Source organism: Ambystoma mexicanum, chromosome 10 (assembly GCF_040938575.1).
Source record: "Ambystoma mexicanum isolate Mex_15411 chromosome 10, UKY_AmexF1_1, whole genome shotgun sequence".
Taxonomy (NCBI): Eukaryota; Metazoa; Chordata; class Amphibia; order Caudata; family Ambystomatidae; genus Ambystoma; species Ambystoma mexicanum.
Window position 1 is genome coordinate 1,581,103,597 of NC_090932.1, and position 14,630 is coordinate 1,581,118,226.

The 14,630-nt window shown below is 44.2% G+C and overlaps 1 long non-coding RNA gene across 1 annotated transcript in view; it reads right to left on the bottom strand.

Moving 5' to 3' along the window:
- Window positions 1–2,952: 2,952 nt before the first annotated feature.
- LOC138492626 (uncharacterized) overlaps window positions 2,953–14,630 on the bottom strand; it is a 45,735-nt gene continuing 34,057 nt past the window's right edge. The window contains exons 2-3 of the long non-coding RNA XR_011276230.1: window positions 5,979–6,689; window positions 2,953–5,782 (exon numbers count right to left, since the gene is read on the bottom strand). This is a non-coding gene — a long non-coding RNA (uncharacterized lncRNA). The remainder of the gene's footprint in view (window positions 5,783–5,978; window positions 6,690–14,630) is intronic.

Sequence of the window (14,630 nt, forward strand, 5' to 3'; positions counted from 1 at the left end):
CGGCTGGATGGATTTTCACCAAATCCGCGGCAGGAGCGGGGGCTTGGGGCATAAAGCGTGCTTTTGTGTGTTTGGTGGAAATCTGACCAGTACTTTTCTTGCAAAGAACTGAAATGCACGTCTCACTCAAAAAATTACTGATATCTGGGTCCGCTCTGCGGACCCATTTCCTTGTTCGCTCCGCAGGCAGAAGTGTCATTGGCTTGCGGTACGGCCTACTGTCGGAGAACTTTGGACGCGGCCGGTGATTGGCTGGAGGGAAGCGTGCTGTGCGTCAACAATTTTTGGGAAACGCCGCCATGGTGTATCGGAGGACAGTGCGGTGGCAGAAGGGTCTGGAAAATGTACCGTAAGCCATGTGTTGGCGGCAAGAAGGGAGGGAACGGGTGGGGGAGTGAGAAGTGGTTCATGTGACATATGTACATAGGTGGAAGAAGACGGAGGAGTGCCTGCAGTGTTCATGCGTATTGCGCCAATTCGCGGGTACCTAGACAGGCGAGTACTTTGTGTGGTGATTGGAAGCAGCTGTCGTAACGGCCCAATAGCTTATGCCGCGGCCTGTTTGCGGTGACCTCTTTTCGTGGTGAGTGTTGGCAGGTGAATTGCAGAAGGGGAGTGAATTGCACATGACATAGGTTGGGTGGGTAGGGCTTCAGCATACCCGCTGCAGGAAAGCATGTCTGAATCTGCATCCAGTAGAGGGTGGTGTTTGCATAGTGTCGTGAGTGCAGATCGGTTGGAGTAGGGCCATTGTTGCGAACAGAATGTGGGTAGGTTGGCAGTGACACAATACTTTGTGAATGGAAGTGGGTACACCCATTTTATGTGAATGAAAGTGCACAGGGGTGGTGTCTAGTCAAAGGATCGAATCCAAAGGATCGACACGTCAAAGGATCGACACCAAAGGGTCGACAGGTCAAAGGATCAGATTTCTTTTTTTAATTATATATTTTTTGGGGGGGTTTGGTTTAGGGAAAAAAAGTGATTTTTAGCAAAAAAAGGGGGGTTGTGGGGAAACCCCCCCAAAAAAAAATGTGAAAAAAAATAAATAAAATGCGATCCTTTGACCTGTCGACCCTTTGGTGTCGATCCTTTGACCTCTCAACCCTTTTACTGTCGATCCTTTGACCTAGAACCTACAGGGGTGCAAGAGAGAGTGATTTCTTTCTACAATATGGTAACTGTTGCAATGTGTTGCTGCATAGCTCCATGGCGGTGTGCAGGTTGGGTAGGAGTGCTGGTGGCGGTGGTGTGTATGTGGATTGGCGTAGTTGATGAAATGGTGACATGCATGGTGGCATTATGTTGCAGTGGGTGTGTTCAAGGCCTAGACTATTGGGTACATGGCACCCATAACAGTAATGCATTTTTGACTCTGCATCAGTTAGAGGGTGCTGACCTGTAAAGAATGGTTGTAGAGCACATTTCAGACACCATAGAGCAGCAGAAGTGAGCTGCGATGCGTGTATGTTTGGTTTTGCAGGCAAGGTCATTGTTACAACATGGTAAAGTGTTTGATGTGTTTGCAGATGGTGCAGTGAAATGTCATGCAGTGTGGGCACAGGGTGCAGTGTTTGCATACTGTCAGTATGGAAGAGGGTATGGTTGAAGTGCAATAAAGGTTGTGATGTGTGGTTGGAGATGGCGCAGTGAAAAGTCATGCAGTGTGGGCATGGGTGCAGTGTTTGCATACTGTCAGTATGGAAGAGGGTATGGTTGAAGTGCAGCTTATATGTGCTTGGTTACTATGCTGTGTGCAGATTTGTTGAAGTAGGCCCAATGTTGTGAAAATGTTGTGGTTAGTGACACAATACTTTTTGAATGGCTGTGGGTAGGGGTGGTGTAGGCTGTGGTATGTTTGTGGATTTTGCTAATTGCGACCTGTCTTCGTGAATGGGTGTTTTATTGTGTGAGGGAGTTGGGGTGAAGTGCCGCTACCTACGTATGTTTGTGCAGAATGTTAGCTGCCCACATGGGTGCATGCATGGATCCATAGTGTTGTGCTGGGTATGGGAAAGGGTGTACCCTGTACCAAAGGTGTGCTGGGTGCGCCTCAGGATCTTTGTGGATGCTGAAATAGTGCATCCTTTGGCTGAAGTTTCTGGTGGAGGGGCTTTGGAAGCAAAGGGGGCCGTGCACTGAGAGTGTTTAACAGTAAATATGGAGTGGTGTCCAGAAATGATAGTGTGCAATACAGAGGTTCAGTATGTGATTGGTGCATGCGTGTTTGAAAATTTCACAGCAGCCAATTAGGTAGTGTTGTAAAAATGCCAGTGCAAAGGAAAGAAGTATTGTGTCTGCTTTACTGGGGCGTGGCCCTCGCTGTAGCTGAGAAAGCTCACTTGCAGCAATCTACCCTTTTGAGCATGGAGCCTTAGCAAATGGAACTGTGGGGATTTTTCAATGAGGTGTCGAGGGTGTGGTTCACATTAAGGGCGGTGACATATTTACCCAAACTTCGATGCAGTGAGGTTGGCAGAGACGGACAGACGCCGAGTGCTGATAGTGTACGATACCTTTGCAAACGATCTGCACAGGTATGACGTGGAAAGATGCTTTGATACTGACTTTCAGTTGGAAGGAGTGCAGGCTTTTTGGGGCACAGTTCATGAGTGGGGTTTCGGGTGCATGGATTTCCTTTGCAACAGGTATGGCCTCTGTCGGTACTGTTGATGGGGTGGTCGTGCCTTTTGGAGCACTTCATTTGGGGTATATGTCGTGCTTACATTTGCTCGCGCACCTAAAGAAGTTGATGACAGCAGTGATGCAGATGTTTCCTACTGCCAAGGTGATTTTCTCCTCGATAACACCAAGAGGAGCATGGGATCATGCCGGTGTAATTTGTCCACAGCCAGAGGTCGGGAGATTTTGGATAGACACAAGCATGTGTGACTTTATGTGCAGTGCTGGGATGTTCTGCACCAACTATGAAAGCATTCATAACCAGCCAGATTTGCAGTGGTTCAAAGTAAATGGTATTTTATTTACCTCCATTGGCAATGGTGTTTTGTTTGCCACTCTGCACGAAGCTTTGCAGAGAATCCTGTAGAAATGTAAGAGAAACATTCATCTTCAGTCGAGAGAAATGTCAGGAGGCGAAGCAAACAGTCAGCAAAAGAGAGAATTTTTTTTATGCACGCACGTACATAACAAAAACACAAATAAATAAATAAATAAGTGTCTTCAGAGACGGTACTAAAGTAAAAATCCCCTACCCTGTTTTACATTCCCCCCATCCTGTTCCTAGCATGGTAACTCCACGGATTCTGCGGTACTTTGAGGATTAGACATGCCACATCCGGCTCTTCTTAGGATGGTAGCTATGGCATTGGCACTGTGGAGGCTAAGCCATTGAGCAATGTGGTTGCTGGTTGTGGTGTGTACACAAACACTGTGGCAGAATGTCTGTTTGTACAGAGAAATGTAGGAGGCTATGGTGAAAGTGTGCAAGGTAAGGGGCAGGCATCCTGTTTGCATGCATGCACTGCACACACTTGCTTAACGTTGCAAGCATACATTTCATGCTGCATTTGTGGGATCACTTTTCTGACATTTGTAGTACATGCATTACATTGGAAAGACCATTTTGTGAAGTGTACAAGGTACGTGGCAGGCATCCTGTTGTTTTGAATGCAGTGTGTGTATCATATGTTATGATGTGATATGGTATTCTGTGGTATTTGTACCTCGCCTACAAACAAGTGTGTGAATGCGTGACGAGGAAAGGGAAGCGGAACAGAGGCCGCACAGAGACATTGATCTCACTAGGCCAGGTGCCACTAAGAGTGCAGAAGTGAATGGGAAGGGGAGGGCAAAGTGGAGTACATGGGAACAACAATGAATAGCAATACGTCCAACTATGGCCGGTGCTAGCAAGTGGAAGGATCAAGTGGTGGCTGGACTGTTAAGGTTGCAGAAAATAGTCCCCAAGTGTGGGGGTTGGCAGAAAGCCAGGGCAGGGGTGGAACTGTTGGGCGGGAGGTGGCCTGGGGCACAGATTACAGGGTGGGTAGCAAACTAGTGCACAATCATTTTTAGGCAGGATGTGAGCAGGGGTGAGGAGGGGAAAAAGAAGAAGCACATGGAAAGATTTTGAGGTGCTTCCAAACCCTAAAATGGTTCTCCTCAAGTTCCAGGGTGGCAGAGAGCCTGTTCCAGAGGGAGGCCCCAGCAGAAGAAAGACATCTACCACCAACTGGTTGCGTGCAGAAGCAACTGACCCTGAGGGAGTAGGAGGCGGATGAGGGAGGAGCTGGAGCAAGCAGATATTTAGGAAGTGAGAGTGCAAGGTATTGAGATTCCAGGGACCAGAATGCCTTCTGCATAATGCACAGGGCTTTCATTTTATTCTTTGCAGCCACTGGGAGCTATTGCAGACATTTTAGTCCAGCAGAGATACGATCCCTGGCGTTCAGGCCAAAGACAAGTTGTGCAGTCTTCTTATGGATGAGTTGCTGAGTGTGCAGAGTGGAAGCTGGCAGATTTAAAAAGAGGCTGTGGTACTAGTGCAGTGTACAAAGAACCACAGCCGTGCACACACTGACCTTTTGGGCACTGACTTTAGGTTGGTTAGATAAATTCAGTGGTGGCTTTGGTGCCAGCTTTTTACGATTTATGTAGGAGGTGGGTTAGTGGGGAACACATTGCGTAGCAATGTCGGAAGGAAAGAAGAGAGTTCCTGTTTCGCTAATACACTGTATGATATGGGTAAATAAAAACATTGCAAGCAAATATAATTAAAATGCCACTTCATGGTAGGAGATCGGAGGAAAACCAGTATGCTTTTCAAACACGTAACGGATGCGTAGAGGCAGATATCGTGAGCAGAGGCACTTATAACAGAGTTGTAAACATACTGCCAAAAAGAATTTCATATCTTTCTTTTGTGGTGATGGGTGCTCATGTGGATGAATGTGCATGCACAAAGTGTGCAATATTTGCCTGAACTTTCCACTGGACGTGCTTTCCAATAACAGCACACTTTTAGGCTGATTTTGTAACGGTACCTTGTGGAGAACTGACAGTTTTAGATGCTGACGTCTTGGATGGCATTGTTTGATGCGTGTGTGTTGCTACTTAACAATACTCAATAAGGGCGTGGTGGGAAGAGGATAGTGGAAAGGGAAGAAGGACTGTTTGTGCTTTACTGGGGCACTGCCCTCACAATACTTTGGGAAGGGCACATGCCACATTCTGCGCTTCTCACCATGCTGGCCAATGGAAATGGCACTGTGGGGATCCAATCAGGCACTGAGGGTGTGGGTCACTGGAAGGGACATTAATACTGGTATTCATTACTCTGCATAGTGAGGCTGGCTGACATGGAGAAGCACATTGTGTTGACTTTGGGTGACACCTTTGTAATAGATCTGCACACATATGCCCAGGAAATAAACGTTCATGGCAATCTTGGTTTGGAAGCAGTGGACACATTGTGGTGGGCTGTCAATGACGTCAGTTTAGCCGATATGCATGCACTTTGCAGAGAACTGGCCACTTCCGGTTTTTACCACTGCCCAGGTGGTTTTGTCTGCCATACCACCAACAACATTATGGACTACTTATATTGGCTGTTGTACCCAGCCGGAGGCTGGAAGGTGTCTCATTAACAGAAGCGTGTCTGATTTTATGTCCGCTTGTTACATGTTTTTCTGTAACAATTACATCATTAGTTCTGCAAATGCAGAGTTCTTCCAATCAAATGACATTTCGTTGTCGTCCATTGGTAATGCTGTTTTGTTTGCTCATCTCCAAGATGCATTCAAAAGGTTCCTGTCAGATTCTGAGGATGAAAAGAAAATACACAACTGTATGAAACCGAAAGCGAGCTCTTTGTGTGGAAGCAGATAATAACAAAACAAAAAAAACAAACACAAAAAACCCCACAACAGCTCTTTTCAGAGCCACCCCTACAAACGAAAGCAATTACCCTGGTTGACATTTCTTCCCCCACGCATGCAGCAGCACCAAAGGCTCACCTGGGGATTTTCAGGCCGGTAGCCATGGAAATGGGACTGTGGAAGCTGAGGGATTGCTCAACAACGTTTCGGGGTGTGGTGTGTACACAGGGGACTGTTGTGCAGAACTGCTAGTGTTGCATGGAGAGCGCAGATGCCACAATCTGCGTTTCTCACCATCCTGGCCAATGGAAATGCGACTGTGAAAATTGTCCAATCAGGTGGTCAGAAGGTGCGTCACAGGAAAGGGCGGCCTTATTCTGTTTCATTACTCTGTGTAGTGAAGCTGGCAGAGATGGTGAGATGTACAGTTTTCCTAGTGGGTGATCCCTTTGTGCTAGATCTGCTCCAGTATACTGTGGAAAGAGGCTTCAGAGGCAATTTGAATTTGGAGGAAGTGGAGGCTTTGTGGTGCGGTGTCGCTGTCTGTACTTTTGACCATTTGCTTGCAGAATGTCGACGAGTGGCCACTTTCTCTGCTGTACACATTGTGGTAGTGCACTATGGGGAATTACTTTTGGGTTCCAAAGCTTGTTCAAGTGTGTACCGTCAACTCAAAAAGATGATGAAATCAGTGAAGTGCATTTTTCCCACTGCAAAGCTGCTTTTCACATGTATATCACCAAGTCCAGTATATAACTATTCCAATGAATGTTATCGGCAGCCAGAGGTCGGAAGGCATCTTATCAACAGCCGCATGTGTAACTTCTTGTGCGCTGCTGGGATGTACTCCTGTGAGAATGACAACATTGGTTAGTGATATGTGCACCTTCTCAATGGTCCTGGCATTTCATTGTCGCCCAATGGCAATTACATTTTGTTTTCCAATATACAGGCTGCACTGAAGACACTATTGTAAGAATGTGAGGCGAAGTATAACAAACAAAAACACGTATAAAAACCTGAATAAAAATTGTTTCTATGAAAGCACCTTAAAAAAAATACAAAATGGCTTTTGAGAGCCACCACTACAAACAACATCCACTACCATGGTTGACATTTATTCCCCGACACCTGGAAAAGTCAGCGGACATTGCGACAGTTGCAGGGTTGTACGTGTGATATGTGCCCCTTTTGCACATGACGGCCATACATTTGGGCCTGTGGAGGACATGGGATTGGTCAATAAGGTGTCTGGGTGTGGAGTGCACACACAGACTGTGGTACACGGTATATTTGTTGAGCAAAATGCAGAGGGTGCACTTATGGCTGTGTGTTGCACGAGCCACAGCGTATGCTTTGTGGGGGAGTTGTACATACATTACTGCATAGTGAATGGAAAAGAGAGTACAGTGGGAGCTCATTGTGGATTGTATCATGTGGATTAGTACATGTATGGGGTACCTACAATGAAGTGATTGATTTTGGTTTGTCTGTGTGAGACTTTGGTGACGCGCAATCACAACAAAATTATTGTTGTTCATTGTGGAGGGAAAATTGCACAACATGTAACACGATTGTCAGTGCCGTTTGCGCTGAAGAAGGCACTTGGCCAGGTCATGCGTCGGTTTCTGATCTCCTGCATAATATTTTATCCCATTATGCCGACACCCATGTCGGCACGTTATTTTTCATTTGGTCTGGAAATGGAGAAAGCGCGGTACATTGTGAAGAAGTTTATTTGTGCCTTTTTACGACTTGTGCCATTGTAGTCCTTTACAAATGGGAATCTGATGTTTCACAGCAAAAAGAGTTTTCCCCACAAATAGCGTTCCTCTTAATATGACTCCCTTTCCATATTCTGCACGACCTACAGAAATTGCCTTGCTGCCCTTTTTGGAAGTATAGGAATAATGTTTGTGCTAGGTGTTGTGCACTTGTGCTCTTGAAAACGTACTGCAACACGTAAAACCATCTCTTTCAACAGCCACCCATTTCGACCCATTTCAACTGCAGTGTTTTCCACAGTACCACGGTTCCTTATATTTAGCACAGAATCTGTGGATGGTATAAGATGCGCGGAGCCCTGCCTCCCTTCATTGCCACTTACATTGTTGCACTCTGAAAGGAGGTTGCCATACTTGCCTTTTTTCCTTTTGCAGTTCATTAATATTTCTTTTGGTCTTGTAACAGACGCCACCGAAGGGCCGAAAGGGAAGGGCCGGTGCGGAAGGGCAATCACCTACAGGGATATCGTAAGGGACATGCACAGAGAGGGTAATGTTGGGTGGCCGTCACTTAAATAGCCGCCACTGATTCTCATGCTCCCGTACGGACTCTTCCCAAGTACTTCAAAGTAGCTTCCCTCTGTAGGGTACCGGGTTGCAGTCCATGCACACTATAATGCCCATTGGCAGGTAAGGGTCATTAGCGCAGCATATGGTCTACAAGGGTCTTTTAACATTGCGGTGCATACAAAGAGTGGCCCTGTTGTAGGCCGCAGTCTGTGTGGAGAATGCTGCACATGAAATTACCCTACTGCATTTTTGGCAGGGTAGTACCCTGCCAACTGGTCCCTTATGCATGCATTGCTGTTCTCGTCAAATGGGGTATGCACTGTTCATGGTACGACATTAGCCGTAGGACTAGCATGCATGGAGATCAATGAATTATGAAATACAACAATGCTTACAACAAGGAGAAATGCAGCTTAAGTATGTGCAGGAGGAAGATGTTTATTAAGTGCGACCCATGCAGCTACAGTACTGTTATAACCATCAGTGCTATTTTTTGCTCTGCGAAGATTCTGTTTGCTTACTTTTCTTAACATGCACTACTATGTTAGTGACAAAGCCGCACCAGCTTTGCCATTTTACAGACTCACTACAAAATGTCACACCTGCAGTTCAATGTTATCTCCAACTATACGGCCCGCAGGGGAGCCCTTGACACTTTCCGGCACAGTGTTTAGTGCAGTGACGGTGTGTCTGTTTTTTACGGGTCATGGAAAAGCCAGCAGCACATTAATCAAACTATTATGACATTTAGCTGGTCCACTGTACACTCAAGGTTGCTGTTCCCTGTTTTCCAGTGGGCCTCATACAGGTAGGCGTGGTGCAGCGACAAATTGGTAGGTTTGCAGAGCAACTCACATAGTCGTGACCAGTAGTTGAAATTTGGTAGTCTACCATATCAATCAGTCGGGCTGGCTACAGATGAGCTATTACCAGCACTCACAAGATGCCCTAAGCATGGACATGGTTATAAAACGGATAGACGTGCGCTCCCACAAGTAATTAAAACAGCTTTACAACATGTGGCCATGTGGCTAGTACTTCAGTCCTATGGATACCCGCATTGTGATTGCACACACGCCAGCCATGTGCAGTGTGCATAGTAAAACTCCTTATTACTTACCTGCAGCTATCTCGGCTAGTAATGTGCGTCACAGTTTCACCATGCTATGTTAACCCAAAAAGAAACACTACTCTCACTGTCACCAACCCTTAACATGCACACCTTTCATTTGTTAGATACACCGCCACTATTAGGCAAGGGAAGGGGTAGCACAAATTGATAGATACACAGCAATTTGGCCATTACAAAAGTTTGTGAGGAGGGCAGCTAAGCTATCAGTGACAAAACGTTATTAACGGGAGGTTATGGTTTAATTGCAGTACCAAATACATATCACCTTTACAGGAAACAGTATGCTAAAGCAACGTTCCAGTTAAAATGCCCTACTAAACACATATGGAAATAACTAACACAAAATATTGCTAAAGGGACGTTATGGTGAAGGTGGGGTACTAAAAACATATTACCTTTACTGCAAACACTATGCTAAAGCAACGTTCCTGTTACAGTGCCCTGCTAAAAACCTATGAAATGCACTAGCAAAAAACGTTGTTAAAGGGACATTATGGTTAGTTTGCACTACTAAAAAACCTATGACTAACAATGAGATTTGTGATGGCATCTTTGATGTCATGGGTGTTAGTCCTTGCAGTGCACAGTGGTAGCGCGAGTTATGGTTGCGTACCTTACCATAATTGGCGAATTTCAGGTGTTTTCAGTTTTACCGGTAACCATAACGTCCCTGTAGGAACATTTTTCCAACTAAGTTCATAGGTTTATTAGTAGTGCAACTTAGCCATAACGTCCCTTAACAATGTTTTTTGTTAATGGAAAAAAAAAAAAAAAAAATATATATATATATATATATATATATATATATATATATGTTCTGTTATTGTGATTTATTCCGGTGCAATGCTGTCATTTTCACGATCTCCAGGCGCTCTGGCAGACCGGAAAAGAAAGGAGGGCTGGCAGGGCTTAGTTAGTGGGATTGGGAGTGAAACGCGCAAGACAGCTTTGAAGTGCTTTTGGTAGCTTAAAGTTCGGAATAAATGTTCTGTGTGCTGGTTTGTTTTTAGTTGTTAGATGTTATGTGGTGTTTGGTAAATCAGTGTGTATAGAGTGATTTGTGTATAATTGGTTTAGTTTGGTGTTGTGGGGTGTGTGAGATTGTGGTGGTTATAGGTTGTTGCTGCCATAGAGGTATGAGTGTGTTTTATTCAGTGTTTGAGGGGGAGTATGCAGGATATTGGAGAGTGTTTTGTAGTGTTGGTGGACAGGTGTATCAAAATGCAGCTAAGGTCAATACAGTGGCTATAATCAAAATTCATCTAACTTCAATATAGTGGCTATACTCAAAATTTTGCCAACTTCAATACAGTGGCTATACTCAAACTTCAGCCAACTTCAATACAGTGGCTATACTCAAAATTCATCTAACTTCCCTATCTACAATTGGTCCCAGGATAAACTTACCTAGAGACATGGGCCCGATTCATGGAATTTTTGCACGCATCAAAGTGTCTTTGCACTGCCGACACAAACCCTGATCCCTGGAACTATGCAAAGTGTATTTTTGCAGTGCAAAGTCAGTGCAAAGTCATTTTGAACTGCAAAAATGACCACTTGCACCGACCTTGCTTTGCAAAAATACACTGTGCACAGTCCCATGAATCATGGTGTGTGCTGGCAGTGCATAGTCACCTTTCAGAAGTGCAAAGTAAATTTGAACCGTGCCAAAATTCCACGAATCGAGCGCATGAGATATTGAAGATTGTGTAATTCAGAACCGAATTAGAGACTACTTGACACATGTTAACTTGTATTTTAAGAAGTTTTTATGTGTTTTATCTTGTGAAATATGTGTATAATATTGACTCTCTAATAGCACACTCCTTTTGGGACAGATGTCTGGGGTTAGGTCGATTTGTATGACTATAACACTTTATATTATATGGCAGAAGGCAGAGGCTATGGTCATAGCTATATTAAATTGAGTGTTAAGTATGGGTATAATTCCCCTCATATGTGGCACATATGTGAAGTTTTTAACATTATTATATTATGAGTGGTGCTAGGGTATCTAGCAGATATTGTATCAGAGGTGCAATACGTGGAAACATATATAATATAATGGAATGGTATTTCATTAATTTTGTGTAAGGCCACTTTTAGGTGAATGTGTGATTTTATGATTTCTATGATGTTTTGTAAATTGATATGTATGTTTGACTGATTGGCCAAAGTAGTTGGTTTCATTGATAATGATATCATTTAATGTACTGTAATTGTATGAAAAAATTGGAAATGTGGAACTATATACATTAAATACAAAATTTTAAAAAACGAACTTCAACATAGTTGTTGTATTAAAACATTCTTGAGATAATCAATTTCCATAGGAAACCTGAAAATTGAATTGCTAATAACTTTGACTTGCATGACGGATTTAGCTGATATTTTGCAAACAAAAAGTTTGTGAAGGTCCCTCTCCCAGATTGGACATTATGGGCAAGATGCCTTAAAACATCAAAATGTTATTAAGAAAGCAAAACAACTCTGTTTTCGGCCTACTCCCATTCCTTTTCTAATAGAGAAAAAGTCCACATTTCTGTGCAGGGCAGGGCAAAAACTACTGGATCGAATTTGTCCAAATAAGAAACGTATCGTTTCGCGATTTACGCTCGAGGTCTGGGCTTATTCTGTTTAGTCACTTAAAAAATATTTTATATATATATATGTAGGAACATTGATTTGCGCCTATCACACACTCGAAAGCGCCCCTAGTAGTCATCACTGTAAATTCACCTCCAGTTCGGAGCCACAACAGCAAGGCGTTGTGTGTATACAAATTATCCCAAATGCAAACCTTTTCTCCAGGAAACTGTCCTTTTCTAAGAGGACAGTGCTATTTTATACATAGCTTAATCAACACAAGACAGACATTTTGCAAGGCTGTCAGGACAACTACATACCTGGTTTCACCCTTATAAGGGCTCATCAGTGCAGTAGAGCCGTGACAGCCTTGTGGCTGAAGCATTTGCCCATGTTTTCACAACACCAAGAAAGTTTAAAAAAAAAATATATGTTTTATTTGTTTTTCAAAACAATCATACAACAATATAGTTCTGCATGTATGCTACCTTTTTGAGCTTACCATTATGTATCCCTCTGGTACTTCACTGACTTTTCCCTGTATTGTAGCTGCATGTTGCGCCAACCATAGTTTACTGTGCCTCCCCTCCTACTCCCCAACACCCCAACAGACCTGCATCAATGCTCTCCACCACTCTCCTCATGTTTCATCAATACGTATCAATTTTCAACGCTAGAGATAGGCTCTACTTGTCATTCAGAATCTTGATTCATCGGCTCAGCAGCAGTAGGCGCAAACAAAGACTGTGTTAGGTTGTGCCAGGACACAATATCATCACTGGGTTTGTTACAGTCTCGGTTGGCCGCTTTTTGCCAAACCGTTGTTTCTGCCATAGTCCATTTACGTAAGTCTCTCCAGCACATCTCAACAGAGGGGCCTTTTGGGGATTTCCAAGCCATTGCTATCCTACGTTTGGCTAACACATTGCCTAAGTCTTTCCGCCTGCCCATGTAACGTCTGTTCTTCAAGCGAGGAAAGACTCCCAGCAGCAAAGCTGCAGGGTCTTGGATATCTAAATTCATATTTCCTTTAGTCATTCTGTTCGCAATTTCCTCTCAATACTGTCATATTTTCGGACAGATCCAAAACATATGCAACATCCCAGCATTTTCTTCCCTACATTTAGGGCAATATTGTTTGTCTGCACCATTAAAGCTGGAGATCTTTGAAGGTGTTAAATAAGCCCTATGCATTATATATAGTTGTATAAGTTGCAATTTTGCATTCCTGGAAACTTGCTTATGGTATCTGAGTACTTTTCGCCATTCTGCATCCGCAAAGGGCCTTCCCAGATCTGTCTCCTACTTCTGTCGTACTTTCAATGCCCTTGAGAAGCCATTGGAAAGGAGCATCCTGCTTCACTACCTGTCCACCAAGAGTTGGCCATCTCTGTGTCAGTGTATGTGTTATGGTTGGATGTAGTAAGTACTGCCCACCATGTATGTCTGTGCTTTCCTTTAATGTTTGGAAGCTCATTAGTTTGTCATCTTGTATCAGGTCTCCTATCGTAACTACCCACAGGTGCTCCCAGTGTTTCTGAATACAAGATCTCAATTGCCGACCATCTGACAGCACCGCGGCCAGGATCATCTGTGGTGAAATAGGGTCCACAGCTCCCTGTATCTTACAGGCTTGATTCCATGACTGTCTGCCTAACGTCACCAGATATGGGTGTTGTCCCAGGTGGGGGTTGGTACCCACAAAATCGCTTTCAAGTAAAACTGATTTATTGCCGGTTGTAACAGGGACGTGTCCAAAGTCAGCTCATCCGCTAACCAACCCGCCACAAATTGTAGCTGGCTTGCTAAAAAATATTGGTACTCTAATGCCTCCCTCTTCATGAGCTCTTTGGAGTGTACTTAAGGCCAACCTCCTTAGTTTATTCTGCCATAAGAATAGTCTACACTCTGTGTCTAACTTGTCGAAAAATCATTTGAGGATTGTTAGGGAGAATTCTCTGTTTAGGCTGAATTTCCTAACCTAGTGAGTCCCCCAGCAGCTTTGCTGGATTTCTGGAGTTTGTGTTTTTCTCCTGCCAAGAGTGCGTCTCTTTTCCTCACACTCTTGGACATGATTTTAGGGCTTCCTTTGACTGTTAATGTGTTTTATGGGCTATGGGGTCTTTTACTCCATAGGGTCTCATGTGTTTTTACTATGTGTGTTACACAGCACCCTCAGTGCAGTGACACAGGGGTGTCATAGTGACACCCCACCATAGACTCCATACCCTGGGACTGACTACTGTCTCCCAGGGCATGTAAAGTTACCATTGGCTTTACTAGTCCCAAATTATGAACAGAAACCAGTACAAACCATCATATGGTGGACGTACTGGTCGGGGCAATTCGATTGCCCCAGGGTCTGTTATCCGAGGGGGCACGTCTCCGTCCCCCCTGATCGAGTTTTGGCTGGTGGCAGTGGATACTACTTTTTACATTCGACAGCGAATATATCTCTATGGGATTTTCCCATTGTTCGAGGCTACCAACTTTAATTATTTAATTCCTATAGCCTCGAACATACCGCTGGGTTATTTATTTAATATTAATTCACCGGTTGGTATTTTTTGCCATAACTCGATTCTAAAATGGCGTTTGTGTTCTCTTCTGTGACTCCAACCCAAGTAGAGCCCTTTGTTCCACTTTTTGGTGGGCTTCTCCACAGAAGCCTCCAAAAGTGGTGCCACTCTGTCTGGGTACCACAGGGGGTGTGGGAGGGGGTTTAGGCACCCTGGACTGAGTTGCCTTGGCAACTCAAGTCGCACCGGCTCACCACTT